The following is a 16,087-nucleotide window of genomic DNA, read 5'->3' as shown; positions in this document are numbered from 1 at the left end:
TTTTGCTTTAAACACTCTTGTCTTTCGCCAAGAAGTGTTCCCAGAACTTGTGTAAAACACTTTTTGGGGTGGGGATGTACAAATGTGTCAGACTTTGTGATTGGGAAATGATGTGCCAATGCCCCGGATGTTTCTGATAGCAGATCTCGGGTCTGTCTGCTACTGATTTCTGAGCTGTATGGAGTTTTAACAGTTCTTCCCTCCTCGCTTTGGATTTTGGTCCCTCTGTTAGTTATCCTATCCCTGCAATATGGACTTGGTGGCAAACACATCTCCTAGTTTGATCTCACAAAACTGATAACTATTTGGAGGAGTATTTTTGCTTGTGAAGGAAATATTTAAAAGACATACTTATTTTTATTTTATTTATTTTTTCAGGTGGAGTTTTGCTCTTGTTGCCCAGGCTGGAGTACAATGGAGCAATCTCAGCTCACTGCAGCCTCCGCCTCCTGGGTTCAAGCGATTCTCTTGCCTCAGCCTCCTGAGTAGTTGGGATTACAGGCACCTGCCACCACGCCCAGCTAATTTTTTGTATTTTTAGTAGAGACGAGGTTTCACCATGTTGGCCAGGCTGACCTCAGCCTGGTCTTGAACTCTTGACCTCAGCTTCCCAAAGTGCTGGGATTACAGGCATGAGCCACTGTGCCCGGCCATACTTATTTTTAAAGGCAATTTACTTTAAAAGATTTTGTTGTGACAGATGTCACTAACATCCACTTTGAACAATTAGGGAAAAATGACAAGTCACACTTCACACATGGCTTTTGTTGAAGAGAGGGATGGGGACAGTTGTGAGATGCTCACTGTGTGCCAAGTATCTGAGCCCCCGCTCAGAGGCAGTTTAACTAGAGTGCCTGTTTTGCAGATGAGGAGACAGGTTCAGAGAGGTCAAGAAACTTGCTCACCATCACATGGTTTGACTCCCAGACCTCATGCTCTTCCCAGGACTTCTTTTAAGAAAAGCTTGGAGCAGTTACCTAACTTAGCAAAATCTCTTCACTAATTGTGAAACCACAGAATTTTGCGAGAAGATTGAGATTAAAGGCTCTTAGAATATTTGAGCAAGAAAGTGATGTGCTTGATCTCTTCCCAGCGTCTCCAGCCCTTCTCCCCTCTTCTGGCTGTGCTTAGCCACCCTAGCGGTTCCGTTCTGCATGCCCGTGAGCAGGGGTTAGCGCCACCTGGCAGATTTCTTTCTGTAAATGCTGCACCGCAGGCCACAGGCAACACTGATTAAAGCAAAATCTCAGAATGGGGCTAAAGTGGGGTTTCTCCACCTCAGCACTTGACATTTGGGACCAGCCTGGGCATTGTAGGATGAAGGGGATGTTGCCACCGCTCCCACCCCCCAGTGACCTCTGGCCACTGGACACCAGTAACAAACTCCCCTCCCCCAGTTGTGACAACCAAAGATGTCTCCAGACGTGGCCAAATATGCCAAATATGACAAAAATCCCCTGTTAAAAATCACTGGGCTAAGAGCTCTCCTGGGGAAAATCATGCACAGCTTGGGGCAAGAACAAGCACTATGGCCGCCCCCACTTGGGTGCTTCCGTCTGGATCTCTGCCTCCTCCTACCATCTCAGCCCAGAGGCTCCACTTCCAGGCAGCCTGGCCACCCTCCCTGCCTCTCTCTTTCCCACTATAGCATGCTCTCCTTTTCTTTGTTAAACTTTGCAGCACTCCTCGCATACTGTAGATCCATGTCTGTTTCTCTGTTTGACTTCCTTCAGGAGGGCAAGGGACTTAGGGACCTGGGGCCTAGCACAGTGCCTTGCCCAGAGTCAGGATCAGCGAATGGTGAATGAATGAATGAGTAGTGAACCTGAGTTGTCATCTAGTCCTGTCTGCAGGTGAGGAAACCGAAGCCTGAAGAGGGGAAATTCTTTGCCCAAGATCACATGATTACTACTTACAGATGTCCTTTATTCAGTGCAAGCTCACGTTTTCTTGGTTTTAGCAATACTTATAATAATTTTAAAACTATAAATACATATAAAATAAAAGTTCAACATTGACTGAATATTTCCTATGTGGAGACTTCTCTGCTAGGCACTCGACAACACTCTTGGCCACTGTGTCATGGTTCCCAAACTTGTCTGCACATTAGTCCCCTGGGGAACTTTAAAAATACACCCCAGGGATTGGGATTTAGCTGGTCTTTGGTGTGGGCTGCGCTTTGGCGTTTTTGAGAGATCCCCTGGTTCTTCTCATGTGCAGAGAAGTTCCAAGACCCGGTGCATTACACTGCCCTGCCCCATTCACCAGGGCAGGGGAACATTCACATTCAGTATCAGCCAGGGTATATAACATTCACATTCAGTATCAGCCAGGGTCCCAGCAAGAGATGTGACTGCTCCCTGTGACAGGCAGATGCTAGGAAGGAAATACTCAGCACATGGTGGGCAGCACAGGGTAAGGGAAGCCCACTGGCACCTCGTGGCTGTCTGTGAGCCCAGTGAAGACTTAGTAGCTCTTCTGTAATCCACTTTCAGCTCTGGGTCTGCCCTGGCCTCAAAGTCGTGTGAGCCAGTGGCCATTCCTCACCTTTTGTGGCTCTCCTTGTGGGAATGGGATTAGGATGCCCCTCCTTCTTCATCCATCTCTCAAGAGACTGAAAACCAGGCACAGCCACAGTCCTGAAAAGACTAAGGGAGCAATTCCGAGAACTTACAGCTGAAAGAGGGCTGCCTGACTGGAGCTATGACCCTAGTTGGAGGGAAGCAGCCAGAGGGATAGACCCCCACCCCGACTCTCCTGCCCTTCCATCTCCTTCTGGAGCCTTCCATGGGTGGAACCTGACTCATGCCCAGTCCATAAGGCACAGGGTCCTGGGCAGAGGGCAAGGTGGAGAGGGGCAGAAAAGAGGAGAGTAAATCTACTTTGCCTTGTTCATATTTGTACCATTATTTGTATTTTGCAGATGACACAACTAAGGCTTAGGTTAAGTAACCTGTCCCAAGCCACACCATGTACTTGTTAAGGAATACGAGTCACTAGTGACAGCTAGATCCCCAAATCTCGGCAGCTTAACAAAAAGAGAGGTTTATTTCTCATTTCCAGAAAGTCCAGTTGGCATTCTGGAATATCTGAAAGCTCTCCTTCAAGCAATGATGGAGGAGCCCAGGCTCCTTCCATCTTGTAGCTCTGCATCCCCTGGAACCTCAGAATCCCCAGCTGGGATCTCTGCACAGGAGAGACAGGAGGACCACTTTTATGGCCAGGACATAGCCAGGGATACAGGAGCAAACATCACTTATGCCACCATTGGTCAGAATTCTGTCATGTGGTCACAGCCAACAGGAAACACAGGTAATGGAGTCTACCTGTGTACCCAGGAAGGAATGAAAGTGAGGTTGGTGAGCATCTGGCCTGACTGCTACCTGCAGATCATAACCAGCCCATTTAGACTCTGAATGCAGGAAATCTGACTGCAGATCCATGTGCTTACATGCTCTATTGGAATAACATTCCGCTGCACTCGAAGATAATTTGCTGTTGCCAGAGTTAGGATTTTTTTCCCTTGGGCTTGTTTATATCCCCGAAAGCAGTTCCACACAGAGCAAATCCCATTCAGCAAACATCTGCTGGTGAATGGGGCAGGGCAGCATAATGCACTGGGTCTCAGAACTTGTCTGCACCTGAGAACCAGGGGATCTCTCAAAAATGCCAAAGCGCAGGCCACACCCAAGTCCAGCTAAATCCCAATCCCTAGGGTGTATTTTTAAAGCTCCCTAGGGGACTAACGTGTAGACAAGTTTGGGAACCATGACACAGTGGCTAGGAGTGTAGACGTTAGAGTTAGGCTACTTGGGGCCGAACTCAGGCTCCATTACTTCTGATCTGTGTGGCCTTGGGGAAATTACTTAACCTCTCTGTGCTTCAGTTTCCTTCTGTATAAAATAATAATACAATTGGCAGGAGGATTCAAGTGCTTTGAAAAGTTTCTCTCTGGCACACGGTAAGTATGACGTAAGACTTAGACACTGTTACTGTTTCTTGAATGCCTACTGTGTGCAAATGCCTGTGCTAGAGAGGAAAGAGATGGTCCTTGCTCCCTGGGAGCTCAGAATCCAGTGAGAAGACATCAAACTCTCCACACCATGGAAAAGGCAAAAGAAAAGAAAAAAAAGAAAGATGTCAAACTCTACTATGCAAGAGACGAAACACAATTAATCATCCCAGCCATTTGTCCCTTACAAATGTAAATCAATTTGCTTTGCTCCCCAAGAGATTTGAGTGGCAGTTCACAATGCTGAGGAAAGGAACATACACCACTGAGAGCAGCGTTAGAGTTGGAATTCCTGGTTTTGAAGACACCACCTGGTCTCCTCCTGTTTCTGGGCGTCTGGACTTCTGCTTCCCCGGCATTTAACACAGAGCTGGGGTGGCATCGGGGTAGGTGGGGGAGCCAGCTCCTTTTTAGCCTGATATTTAGGATTGCCTACTTACAAGGAAATTTGCTCTTAGAGATACAAAAATAAATAAATAAAAATAAATTTCAAAAAGGGTGTTGGAGGCCAAGTTTTTTTGGGATTTGGAATAACTGAGAAAAATGAACACTACTGCATCCTTACAGTAAGAATTTCTAAGCCTACCAGAAGAGGACGAACCATTCTTTCAAATTTGGATTCCACTGAGGTATAGAGGAAAACGCAACTGCTCAGTGCAAAGTACTCACTTGACTTCCAGAACTCTAAAGTGAACATGGTGTCAGCCCAGATGTGGCCCAGTTATTTTCAGTGATGGAGACTTCAAGGCAATCCCTCTATAAACTGTTTAACATCTAGTAAAAGATGAGTGAAAAAAATGCCAACATCTATGCTATTTTCAATACAGTATCAACGTTCTAATGCTGTAGACAGAAATCCTCCTTCCATTAATAACGAACACTTCAAAGGCCAAATACAGTTTCCCTCATGCCTCCATTTCAGTTTAAAGTACACTAAAGTGAAACTTTAGTTGTATTTGGCCCCTTCAACTCCCACTCTTTCAGAACTTAACTATTTCTTCACACCAGATTCTGTTTTAATTTCTTCTTAATTGACCGTACCTGGTTCCATTTGGAAAGCAATCTTAATGCGGCCCAGCCTTTATTTCCATTTTCTTTGGTGCCAATGGACTGGAATTTCAGCCAAATCTCCGCCCTAAACGTTCACCTTGAGCCACTTAACTTTGCTGCTTCTCCATTTCTGATAAGTATATCTGATGGATAAATCACTATAAGGGTAACACTATGTCAATATGGGACACCATTTGAAATTTGGGTAGCTATTGTCAACTGCCTTCCCATAGAAGTTGTATCTATTGACATGCCCACAAAACAGGTTTATTATCTTTTTAAATTTTTTTTGAAGATATCTTTAAACAACACCCTTCAAGAAGCATCGTTGCCTTGTCCTGTTTCTATGTTCTGTTTCGCTTTGGAATGGATCTGTAGTGACCCCATGTAAGGGCTTGCTTTAAAAGAAAGTGTGTGCAGAATCTTGTTTGGGGAAAGAGCAGTCTGCCCTTGATGCCAGCAGGGGGCGCCCGCTCTCTTCTCAGTGGAACTTTGGTTTGGAAATCACACCCTCCCAAGCATGGCACCCGAGCCTGTGCAAATTCCGACCCCACGCGCCGTGGGAACGACTTGGAAACATCCTAACTATCCTAATTCTTTCACGAGGCTTGTCGGTGACAGCTTCCTCTTAGTCAAGGACACTGCGTAGATTAAAAAGAAAAACATCACGTTATTCCATAATTAATTTCTCCCTGTAAACATGGGGCTGGGGGCCAGCACGCCAGGCCCTCTCTTGACATGAAAATTGCCCCTGGTGGCACTTTCACGGCAGATTGATAAAGCCGTATGTGGGGCATGAGAGAATAGAAATGTGCTTTGTATACAGATAAAGAGCTTCTGTGGCCTTCTCTGAGGGGTGTCTACAGATGCGTGTGACACAGAAGCCTGTGGAAGCTTCTCTGCCAGATCTCTCTGCTGGAAATGCAGCCCCCACCCTCCCACTCAAGGTGGGATTAGGGTGAGGCAAGTGAGGCTCTCACCTGGGCGCAAAGTCTAAGGCGGGAGCACATCTGTCATCAAACAATAATGCAAAATTTAGAAAAAAATCAAAATTAATGCAAAACATCCATGATGAACAAAACCTCAAAATTTTAAATAAAGACATGATTTGACATGGCATCTCCATGCTTGATTTGCTTCCCTCAAGGTCACCCTGGTCCCATTGGATCCTGATTGTTCTAAGAACGTTGGCATTTTGTTCATGATGGATGAATCCCCTTCTTCCTTTCTCATCCCTTCCCAGTCTTACATTTTCCCTGCCACAAGGTTGGCTGTAGGACAGTGAAGGGAAAATCACACTGGAAGAAGCCACAAGGCATTGGCTGGGGCGTGTTGTGAAACACCAGGGAATGACACCAAAATCAATAATAGCGACTTGTTCGAAGTTGACGCCATGTATTGCACTTGCAGAGAGATGGTAGCAAATACTTGTATGTGCAATGCATGCCAGAGATGGTTCAGACTGATTGTGCATGGTTGGCTATGTCATCATTCTAGCTGCTGTTCGTGTGATCCCCCTGCTCCCCTGCCATCCCATCAGCGCCTGCCTCCAGGCCTCCCTTTGCTCACTCTTTCCTTCGCAGCACCACGGCCTCCCTCCTCCATTTCGTGAAGTCCAATTCTTCACGGGCTGAAGTCCTATAAATGAGTACCCCCTTTTTTCTAAGAGAAAGAGAGTGAGCTGGATTTTTAAATTATTATTTTCTTCTTTTCTTTTTCCCCCTTACCCCCTGTTCCCCACTTCCTACTTAGCTCTTTAGAAATGCAATTTATAACCTTCCCTTCACCAGACACTCACTACAGGGCAAGCTTATCTAACCATGTACTTGCTTAGAAGCTCCAGAGCCCAGCACCTCTCCCACCAGAAGACTGCCTCGAGAGACACTGGTCAATTTACAACGTCAAGTATGCCTGCTAGGAAACTCTGTCCCACCTGGACAGTATCTTGAGACAGTGGGCCACGTTACAACCTAGTTCTGCTCTGCCAGATGGTTGAGCAGGCACCATCGCAGGCAGAACTAGGAAGAATCACGTTGACCCCCCACCTGCCGGCTCCCTCCCCTACATGCCATTCATGCCAAGTCCCACTTTAACAGCCCCTGCTTTCTGCCCCAAAAGTAAAGTGGTACCCTTGAGGCAGGAGCTTGCACTTCTTCCCCTAAGTGAAGCTTTGGAAATAAATCAGTTTCTTTATACCAGGCCTTGCTCTTGTTAATTGGACTCTGCCAGCGGCAAGTGACTGAACCTGTGATTCGGTTTCAGTCCCACCACCTCCAAGAAATCTCTCCAGACAACCGGGCTTTCCTTGAGGCTGCTGTTGAGTGACTTGATCAGATAAGCGAAAATGTGGTTCTCAGCTGGGGAAGCGGGTGATTTTGCTCTGTAGGGGACATTTGTAATGTCTTGAGACATGCTGGTTGCCACTACTGGGAGAGGAAGGCTGCTCTGGGCGTCTAACACATAGAGGCCTGGGATGCTGCTAAACATCCTATAATGCACAGGACAGCCATCCGTGAGAAAGAACTATTGAGTCCAAAATATCTATAAGGCGAATGCACCCTACATCAGAACTCACTAAGATATTTATAAGGATTTTGTGAAAAATCTGCCATGAATGAGATTTGTAGTTCACCAATAAACTTTCTCCAAGGGATAACAGATATTTGAAATGTGCATCCTCTATAGTTAAAGAGGGACAGGATAATAGGAGCTGGGGTGTGAAGACACTCCTGTTTTCCCTCATGAGTTCTGCACTAAAGAGGGAGATGGTGGAGTCAGGGCACAGGGCCTGCACTCTCCTCTTTATTACTGATAAGGGCTAGGTTGGAAGGTATCACTCAGGCATGTGGCCACAAAATGGACTTTTTGATGCTGAATCCCAGAATCAGGCCTGACTTATGAAGGCCCAGGCAATGCTGATGACTTCCCCACTAGGGCAGAGCCTTTAACTCTATGCTTACCTTATGGACAAGAGAAGACCAATCTGCAGTCAGGCACTTCTCAAAGAGTGAGAATGGAGGAAGGAACTGAGCTCCACAGGCCAGGCCCAATTCTTTTTTTTTTTTTTTTTTTTTTTTGAAACTGGACAATCAGAGGAGTCACTCCTCTTCCAGGGAGAGGAGTCAGGGGTGGGGAAGAAGCCAAGGGTTTAGGGAGCAATCCCTCTTCATCAAAACCTGAGGAGTCAGACAGGATGAGCTGAGTTCTGCTGCAGTAACAAAACCCTCGACTCTCTGTGGTTTAAAACAACAAATGTTTGTTTTCTCCTCACCTACATGTTTGATGTAGGTTGGTAGGGAACTTTGCTTTTCCTAGTCACTCAGAGGTTCAGGTTGATGAAGTCCCCAGATCTTAATGATATCACTATCTTAACATAACTTTTCAGGTTTTTCTACAGCAGAGAAAGAATGGAGGTCTATGATCTTGAATTTTCTTCTGCCTAGAAGTGAACACAATTTTGCTTACATTGGCCAAAGCAAGCAAGAAGCCATTCTTAGTCTCTATAGGGTGAGGAAGTTCAATGCCTTCAACCTCCTATTTTTCAGAAGAAGAGGAAAACTGGAATTCTCAGTAAGCAGTAGTAATGCCTCCCACAGAAGAATGGGGAAGAAGAATTTTCTGCCCTTCACCAGTTCCCAACCACAAATCAACATTGACCAAATGGCACTTCTATTCTAAAGACAAGCTGCTCAGGAACCATTTTCTAGGGAGCACTATGTGGGGCTACAGTACTCAGAGTAGAAGAGCTGGCACTTGATCCCAGACCTCACACTGATGAAGTTGCTCCATCAGAATGCAAAGCATTCTGGACCTCAGTTTTTCCATCTATAAAATGGGCATGATGAGCTTTTTCACGTCCTGTGAACTCACTGAAGGTGGGATTTTTATATTTTACTTTTACATGCCGTGTATTGGACACTCAGTAAGTGTTGGACACACAAAGCCATGAATGAAGAAGCTGCTTTGATTCTGTCTTAGATTGTGGAGGTCAGGGTTGGGGTACTCCCTAGTCTGCCATCATTTCACCTAACCCCGTAGTGTTTTTTTTTTTTTTGATGGAGTCTCATTCTGTCACCCAGGCTGGAGTGCAGTGGTGCGATCTCAGCTCACTGCAACCTCCACCTCCCAGATTCAAGCCGTTCTCCTGCCTCAGCCTCCTGAGTAGCTGGGACTACAGGTGTGCACCACCATGGCCAGCTAATTTTTGTATTTTTAGTAGAGATGGGGTTTTACCATGTTGACCAGGCTGGTCTTGAACTCCTGACCAGTGATCCACCTGCCTTGGCCTCCCAAAGTGCTTGGATTACAGGTGTGAGCCTCTCTCAGCCCCATCAGTGGGCTTTAATTCCATCTGATGTTGACCTTGTGCTTGCTGCAGCCTCCTGCCCATTCTCCAGAAGCAGAGTGACTAGCTGCCTGGCTGCTGATCACAGATTCATGAGTAAGCCCAGCCAAGACCAGTAGAAGAACCACTTGGCTGAACCCAACCCAAATGGCCAATTACAGAATTATGAGTTGAGGTGGTTATTTTAAACCACTAAGTGTGGGGGTCATTTGTTATGCAGCATAGATAACTGATACACTGTGCAAGCCATCATCCATATTCTAGTGAAAGTGATCTCTCTGAAATGCAATTCCAAACCTACCACTTCCTTGTTCAGTTTTCACTGACTCACATGGCCTAGAGGGCAACAGTCACTCCTTGGGATTGGCATACATCTTCCAGCCCTTGATTTTGTTGACTGAGAACTTGGGTGAGGGAAAGGTTGCAGGTGGCCAACACCCTCATTGTCCTACTTAACTTTAAGATCCAGCTCAGAGAACCCCCTTTCCTTCTGGGACTCCTTGCAGCAGACTTCGTCACCTCATGACGAGACATCTAACACTGAGGAATGATCTCTTTTCTTTTCTGTCTCCCTTATATGCAGTGAGCTCCTCAAGGGTGAGTGTGCAGTAGATGCTTCCTGGATTCTTTTGCAGGCTTCTGCCAAGAGATCCTGCAGCTTTGCTGGGCTCCTCCAGAGACCAGGAACCCACGTAATTGAAGGCCATCAGTTCTATCATGGGACAGCTCTGCCTGTCAAAGAGCCCTTCTTTAAATTAAGACAGAATGTGTTTTTCAGGAATTTTTTTCTCTTTGGTCCCTTTGGGGTAACAGTAAGTGCATTTGTTCCTCTCTCTGCATAAGCTTATCTTCTGTGGTAAGCCCTCTGCCACCGTGTGTCTGGAGGGTGTGCTGTTGTGTCTTCTCACCAATCTGATCCCTGTCTTTGGAATCAGCCAAGAACTGGACACAATACTCCAAATGGACCCTGTCCAGTGATAATTCATGGAATATCACCTCCCTCATTTTAGAGGCTATACTCATTTTAATGCAGCTGAGAGCTGGCAGCTATTTTGGCAGCTACAGTACACCAAGCCCCTTGTTGACTGAAGCCCTGAAATGTCTTGCTGTCATACTTGCTGGGTCCCAACTAATCCTTTCTGATAGTTTTCTGTCCCCTGAAGCTCCTGGAAAGTAGGCTTGGCTTCCTGTTTACTGCCTTAAACACAACCCCGGCCATAGGGAGTCTCTGCCACCATCAGGGCCACTCAAATGGGATCCCTGGCACTCAGGCCTCTTCTCTGACCTCAGCCTGAGACTGAGACCTATCACAGGGGCCCAGCAGGCATCCTGGGTCTGAACAGAGCCCTTCAGCGGGAGCCCTGCTTACTCGGTGACCTTGGACAAGTCTGCTTGTCTCTGGACCTTGGTTTCCTCATCTGTAAGGCAGAGTGGTATAACTTAATTACGCATTCTTTTTAAGGTTTTTAGTAGGTTTGCATACAGTGATAAGAAAGATGCCTTGTACTCATTCTTTTTTTTTTTTTTTTTTTTTCTGAGACAGGATCTTACTTCGTTGCCCAGGTTGGAGTGCAATGGCACGATCATGGCTCACTGCAGCCTCGAACCCCAGGCTCAACTGATTCTCCTGCCAGTCTCCCGAGTAGCTGGGACTACAGGTGTGCACCACCATGCCTGGCTAATTTTTGTATTTTTACTAGAGACAGGGTTTCACCGTGTTGCCCAGGCTGGTCTTGAACTCCTGGGCTCATGTGATCTGCCCGTCTCGGCCTCCCAAAGTGCTGGGATTATAGGCATGAGCCACTGTGCCCGGCCCCATTACTCTTTACTCAGTTTCTCCCAATGGTAACATCTTACACAAGGATGGTGCCATATCACAACCAGGAGAGTGACATGGACACCATTTTTGGGATTTTATTCAGACTGCTTTGACATGCATTCATTTCAGTCATAGTTAAAGCCTCTTCTGCTCATAGGAGAAAACAGTTGTTGGTGTTTGCTGGGGTGGGCCCTGTCCTGATGTCTCATACACATCTTCGATCTTCCTCTTGTCCTTTCTCGCCTTTCCTTCCCTTTCTTTGCTCATTACCTCTTTCCAAAAAGGGAGTAAGGCAGTCCTTTGGGTCACTTAATTTTCACAACAACACAGTGAGGCACTGCTCTCCTCATTCCCATTTGACAGATGGGATGCCGAGTTTCTGCGGTGGTGGAGCGAGGACTGGAACACTGGCCTGCGTGACTGAGCCCTGGGCCTCTTACCGGCTGCACTGTGCACTCAGTAGCCCCGCTGTGAGGCCCTTCTTTGGCAGGGGCCTGAGCTCAGGGGGTCCGGGAAGGCATGAGGGTGCTGAGAGGGAATCAAGGGGGTCTGGAGAAAGGGGCTGGGCACAGGGAAAGAGAATGGCAGGAAGGAGCTGAAGGTGCACAGAGGCCAGAGCGGAGCTCAGCCGGAGCCAAGGGCTTGGATCAGCCCTGGTTGGATGCCCAGGCTCCTGGGAGTGTGGTGGGAGCAAGGGTGGGGAGGAACACTTCCCAGGGCTGCTTCCGACCTGCTCCTCGTCAAACTTGTGACTCATCTCCGGAGAACAAGAGCCTGCTTGTGGCCATTGCGACATCGGGGAGTTTCCCCAAGGCTGGGATTTAGAGGGCCTTAGCACCGCCCACTCCCCATGATGGATTATTGGAGGGCCTTAGCGCCGCCCACTCCCCATGATGGATTGGGGTGATGAAGGGGTAGGGTGGGGGCAGTTTTCTTACTTTCCCACTGTAGGGAGCAGTGAAGGCCACATATGGCATCTGATCATGCGGTTCTGGAGCCCAGTACAGACCCAAAGCTGGGAGCGGATTGGAGTGGAAGCTCCTCCGTCTCTCTACTTGGCCCTTCTCAGGGAGAGAGTGGAAGCCCACATGGGGGCCGGAGCTGGGGATGCTGGAAGACTATTTACTAATTCCTCCCTCCACCCCAGGTGTTAGCACCACAGGTATGGCCTGAGCCTGGCCCCATGTGGAACACGCCAGGCGAACCTGTCAACCAGATCCATGGGAACTCAGATATATTACCTTTTCCCACAGCATCGATCGTTTTAGTCAAGGCAGAAATTTCTCCCTCTGCAAATGAATAACTGGCCTTCACCACAGAAGGGCAACAGAATTCTACTGTATGAGTTTGCCAGTTTCTCTCCCGCTGTGGGGCCATTTGCTGGGCTTCAGTAAACGTTACTTATGTGCGTCTCATAAATCAGGTGTCTGACTTCTCAGAATGTGGCTGCAGTCTACCGTTGAATTAGATCCTGTGAGCAATGTCCGATTTCACTGGCCAGCACGTTCTTCTCGAGTGTGGGATTGGTTTTTGCAAGCCCTAGAAAGGATTTTGATAAGCCGCCAGCTTCAGGCAGGCTGAGAAACAAGAAAGGAGGGCATACATGGGTCAGTTCACTCGGAGTAGAAGAGGGATCAGGTATTATTTTCCCTTTCCCACTCTCTATTCCTGCCTGTTCCTGCCTATTTTTCCACTTTGCCACAGAGCCTTTGCCCAATGAATTCCTGCCTGGGGGCTTGGAAATCACACTGGTGTTGGAGTCAGATGAGTTGGGCGAATCCAGCCTCTGCAGTCTGAGCAAGCACTGCCTTCCTTAGCCTCCTCTTCCTCTCCTAGAAAGTGGACGTCCTGAAACAGACCTCACAAGGGAGTCAGGTGATTAAATGAGATGACTGAGCCTATTGCTGTGTGTGGCTGCTGTGAGTCCTACTGGGTGAACTTGGACAGGTCTTACTGCTCTGTTTCCTAGACTGCACAAGAAGAGCTGGTCCGGATCAGGGGTTGCAAACCCAACCTCCCATAGCTGCCATGTGTGTGAATCTGATGGGAGGGCGCCCTGTTCACGGGGCTTCTGCTACGCAGCACCAAAGAATTGGAGCTCTGGGGGGACCCCGGAAGGTCAACCCCAAGGAGCCCAGGGATGTTCCTCTCTTTTGTTCACTGCCATATTCTCAGTGTCCACAACAGTGTCTGACAGAGTAAATGCTTAATAAATATCCGCTGAATGAATGAAATTGAATCAGTGTTGCTGGATCTTCCAAACATTCAAGAGAAACTGGAAAGCTGGCTCCCTGTGGGGAGTTTCAGTCCCGGCAACCAACTCAAGAGCCTGGGGGCTTGGAGTTCTAAAAAATGCCATGTGGTCCAAATTAAACACATGTGCAGGCTGGATCGTGCCTGTTGGCTCAGCTCCAGGCCTTCTGACCACACTCTGCTCTCCGGAAGACCTGCAGGGGCTGGAGCACTAATCACAGGGTTATCACTGATGAGGTCCCGGTGGCCCAGCCGCTGCCAGCCTCTCACACCCTGTCTCCAGGCTGCAAGAACATGGCATTCTTTCCATTCCTGGAATGAATGAGTCTTTGCTGCTGTTCTGTGAGGACCAGCCCTTCCCGTGCAGCTGTGGGGACTGCCATTCTCCCCATTCCCCCAAGTGTCTTGGAGTCCAGTCACTACACCCTCTCCCCTACTCCATGGAAACTGACCTCGGAATGGCCTCTTGGCCCACGGACTCTCTCCTCCCCAGGGCCTGACAGTGTCCCACCTGCCTGCAGGGGCCCAGTGGAGGGTCCACCCACCACCTGACCTCCCCATTCGCTGACTCTGTTGTCTCCAACCTCCTTCTTCTTCCCTCTACTTCAGCCACCTGCTGTCAGGGATATACTTGGTCCTTGTCATCTCGTGGGATGGCTCTGCCTCTGGAATGTTCTATTCAAACATTCCTGCTCTGTGGCTATGACTTCCTCTCTCTCTCTCTCTTTTAATGAGACAGGGTCTCCCTCTGTCAGCCAGGCTGGAATGCAGTGGCACAATCTTGGCTCACTGCATGTAACCTTGACCTCCTGGGCTCAGATGATCCTCTTGCCTCAGCCTCCCGAGTAGCTGGGACTACAGGTGCACACTACCACGCCGGGATAATTTTTGTATTTTTTGTCGAGATGAGGTCTTGCTATGTTGCCCAGGCTGGTCTCGAACTCCTGGGCTCAAGTCATCCACCTGTCTCAGCCTCCCAAAGTGCTGGGATTATATATTGCACCCTTTGTGGAAATCAGGCTCACGACTGACTCCCTTCACAGTGTACAGAAGATCATGCCCAGCCCTTCTTCTCTTTCTTGCTCTGTCACCCAGGTTGTCTCATTACACCCGTCCTTTAACACACTGATCTCACTTCACTTCTTTCTCTCCCTGTGCTTGTTTCTTCCTTCTCCATTATTCCCCAGAGTCTGACCAGGATCCCCAACTCCATGACGTATGGCCGTCTGTCTGGCTAAACCCTCCTCCAGAGCAATCCTTTCCTGGGTCTGTCGAGCATTGAGAGTAAATTCACACAACACAGCCATGCTTTCCAGCTTCAAGGGGGCCCTCAAAGCCCCCTGGAGCCCACCATGCTTCCTGGGTGAACTGTCTTTGCCAGCTGACCATTGTGGACCCAGCCTGTCCATTCTCCTCCAGCCCCAATTCCCTCTGTGACCCACCTCGTCCTCTGCCGTCCTTCAACCTCTCCCTCCTAACCTGTAACCCCACCTGCCTCTGGGCCTACTTTGTTCCTTCGGTCTGGAACACTCCTTTCCTCCATTTTGCTTGGTCAGCTTCTCATTTTTTGGGATTCAGTTTATGTGTCTCTTCTTCCAGGAACCCCTCTATAACGATCCCTCCCAGCCACCCAGACTGGAGCCCTGCTCTGGTTCTCACGGCACCCCTCACCCTGATGAAGGCGGGCACCCTGCTCTATGACAATCTCTTAATTATTGTCCCGGTTGCTGTGAGTCCCTGGAGGGTAGAGACACTGTTAGGTCACCTTTGGGTCTCTCATAGCAAGACCTGCACCAATGCCTTACACATTCAACAAGAGCATGCGCAAGCATTCTTTTGTGAGCAGCTCCCCCTTTCCCGCCTCCGCCAGCCCTTCCTCCCTGTCTCCACGTATCCAGGTTGCACCCTTTGTGGAAACCAGGCTCACGGCTGACTCCCTTCACAGCGTCTTCTCTGCTAACCTGAGAGGGAACCCATCCCCTTTCTCTCTGAAGGAGAAAGATGCTGGATCCGTGGTGTGCTCATGCAATTTCTCATTTCATTTTTTATATGATAATATGTAGATGTATGTAAATTCCTTGGAGATAGAACTTCTAGCTGTACCATCCCTGTATTCCTGGCAGTTAGCCTAGAAAGCTTTGAAAAGACAAATGGAAGTGTAATAAGAGAGGCCATTACCCAATACTTGTTATTTGTTTCCTGCTGCTGCTATGACAAATTACCAGAAACTTGGTAGCTTAAAACACAAATGGGACCCGGCGCAGTGGCCACGCCTATAATCCTAGCATTTTGGGAGACCAAAGTGGAGGATCACTTGAGCCCTTGGATTTGAGACCAGCCTGGACAACTCAGGAAGACCCCATCTCTACAAAAAATAGAAAAGTTAGCCAGGCATGGTGGTGCACACCTGTAGTCTCAGCTACAGGAGGCTGAGGTAGGAGGATCCCCTGAGTCTGGGAAATTGAGGCTGCAGTGAGCCGTGATTGTGCCAGTGCACTCCAGCCTGGGCGACAGAGCGAGACCCTATCTCAAAAAAGCAAAGCAAAGCAAAACAAAACAAAACAAAACAACAAAACACAAATGTATTCTCTAACAGTTCTGGAGGCCC

This window comes from Macaca mulatta, chromosome 7 (genome assembly GCF_049350105.2).
Source record: "Macaca mulatta isolate MMU2019108-1 chromosome 7, T2T-MMU8v2.0, whole genome shotgun sequence".
Lineage (NCBI taxonomy): Eukaryota > Metazoa > Chordata > Mammalia > Primates > Cercopithecidae > Macaca > Macaca mulatta.
The sequence above is the reverse complement of the archived record's forward strand: the minus strand, read 5'-3'. Positions refer to the sequence as shown.